This window comes from Leuciscus leuciscus, assembly GCF_965113295.1.
Source record: "Leuciscus leuciscus genome assembly, chromosome: 1".
NCBI classification, from domain to species: Eukaryota; Metazoa; Chordata; class Actinopteri; order Cypriniformes; family Leuciscidae; genus Leuciscus; species Leuciscus leuciscus.
Window position 1 is genome coordinate 20,434,384 of NC_138725.1, and position 3,052 is coordinate 20,437,435.

Genomic DNA, 3,052 nt, shown 5'->3' on the forward strand with positions numbered 1-3,052 from the left:
ATACGGATTAGGTACATAATCAGAAGGTATTAGCTTTCGATTCGAATTTGTTCGTTTTAAAGTGGACATTTCAAGCTTTAGCCTACATAGGCTATATTTTGTTTCAGTTCTCGCGCTCCAGTTTATGGAGATCATGAAAGTGCGTCTGATTGTTTTATTTTATTTTACAAAAGCACAACGTTTTCTTGTTATTGTGAGTTTACACAAATAAAAGTAGTTGAGAATAATGTATTATTATTTTCTGTATGACCAGAAATGATAGCGTATTTTAAGTTGTTTCCACTGTTAATAGGAAAATGCAAGTGGTCACGCCCGCGCCTCCGTGCCATGCAGTGCGCACTCCACACTCAGCTTTGTTCCTTTTTTGCATAAAAGCGTCTTCTAAATATAGCTCATTAAATGTTATAATATAATAAAATAATATAAAATTATTATTATTTGCGTAGCTATACATGGACCTCAAACACACCGCGTCTTCTAAGTCAGGTGACTGCAAATGCGCAAAAACTGTTTCCATTGCAGTTTTGCGAAATATTCCTTTTTCGAATTGCCTGAAAAACCACCTCATGCGGAGCATAAAAAACGTGCTTGCGATAAACGGGAGTTTTTGCGAAATTAACGTGTTTCCATTGTGCGTATTTTTAATTCGCAATTTCAATTTGCGCAATTTGAAGGGTAGCCTAATGGAAACGCGGCTAGTGTCTCTCCACAACTTGCAATGCGCATAAGCCGCGTAACCTTGTTCTCCGCAAGGCGACTTCGCTGCTTCGTCTTGATCCGATTCTGCTTTTTCTCCGGTGGTGGTGGAGCTGTCTGGACATCTGAGGCTCCAGGCGTTCCTGATTCACCATCGTCCGTCGCGTCTGGCCTCTGAAAAAAGCTTTTACGGCTAGTCTGCCTGGGCCTGGCCATATTTGAAACGTCTCACTCATTCGTTCGTTGTTTAGGTCTATATTACAGCCGTTTTAGGCGTGCGCTTTATTTGAAATGCAGCATGCGATGTTGTTTAATAACTTTCAAACGGTAGAGCCTGTTCCTTTATAACATAGCCAAAGGTTGGTGTATTTTTGTTTTATACATTTTAGGCTTATTCTCAAATTCAGATTGTGTTAGGGGGGCGGGATTATTAGGTAATTTTAATCGGACAATTTGACCGGAGAGATTTAATTTTGTTGGACATTTCATTTTTTTTTCGGCCAATGTCCGGCAATTACCGGACAACGGAAACTCTGATTGTGAATATAAATTGCCTAGACCTACATACAAACATAAGCTACGTTCTTTCTTTTAAATAAAAACCCGTGGTGCGTCATCTATGATTATGTTTACACCATTGGTTTACGCATGTCACACTACGGCTTGAAGGCTAAGTTCGCTTCGTTTCATTCACTGTCAATGGTTCGCGCTTGGTAATGATGGCTGCGGCTTTGTCAAATTACTCTAAAGATTATTTCATTTTTATATGTTGTTGAATATGGTTTATTAAAAAATAAACATGTGAGAGCGTGTTATAGGCTATATGTAATGTTATAGTCAGATATGACGACGCTACTGCAACACGCATCACCGCAGATGAGAAGCTGAGCATCTATTCATCAAGCCAACGTGCAAACTTTCGCAAATCAAAGTGAAAGTAAGTCGCTGATGCTTAACACACAATCATCTTTATTAAATGTAAAGAAACGAAATGATCTTACCAGGGCTGTTTCCGCTTTCTCTTATTGCGGGCTTTGATTCAGAAATTTTAGCTGATGATCAATAAAATAATGCATCTCATAACTATTGCTTTCGGTGACATGCACTCCATTAAATCTGCATATAGCGGGAATTGAAGATCGGATTTATATCCGCAAAAAAATACATGTAAGTTAACCAGGTGTAAACGGAATCGTTTTGATAAATCAGACAGCAATCCGATCTGAGAAAACGCATGAAGTGGCCTGGTGTAAACAGCCCCTAGACATCGGTGAAAAACTAAATAGAGATGCATTGTTAATGTAACACATTAACATGTTTTTTTCATATAGGTATTACATTGCATGTTAATGCAATTAACTGTCATTTTGTGAATTCTAAAGTCAATTTAATTTATTTGTTTCCCTCTGAAAATCCACTTTAGTTGATATCTGTGGCTTCTTTCTTGATTCTGACCCAGTCAGTGACGTCACGATATGCAAATTAGTTTAAATTCATACCTATGTAATCATCATGACATTTTTTTTTTTTTTCATTGAATCTTGAAAAAAAAAAATATAGACCCTTTTATTCTTTTTTTTTTTGCTGTTACTGCAAACCAAAATATTTTTAAGGATGGCCTGATGAGCCTCAGACTATCAACACTCATTCAACAAGAAATTCAGGATCATCAGCAGATCATCTCTCTTTATTCTGAATGTTTGCTGTTAGAAACACATTATTTGAGTTAGGATATATGACTATAAAGCTACACTGAACTATACTGAAAGACAACTATATTAAAAGACAATACTGTTTCTCGCAATGTTACACGTATAAAACATAAAATATGGCAAAAACAAAAACACTTTTGACACTCAGGTAACTACCCAACTAAACCATAAAATGTTCATATGAATATAGTTCAACATTCATTGCAATAATGTAATTAAGTTAGATCATTAACGTGTTAGTTTGTACTGTGCAGAAACTGACAATGATCATACAACCTTTATTAGAGCACCACAAAACAATATTGTTTACTAGCTTATATCAAACTTTTCCAGTATTTGAACGCTAGTAATAGACGTCAGCAGCAATTCCCCTCACAGATCTCAAACTTTGAATTTTGACTTGACACTCAGTAACAGTTCTCACTCCAAACATCGACACAATCACACAAACGAACTCAAAATCGCTCAGGTCTGAATGAACTCAACATATTCTCCTCATGCTCGCTGCTGCTGCACTAAATGTTTATTTCAGTAGGAAGACGCCTGAAAAGACGCACAAGTATCGCTGTGATCGATGAAAACAATACAAAAATGAGCCTGTCGCTTAATCAAACTGTAGTGTGTGTGATGGTTGTGTAAATATG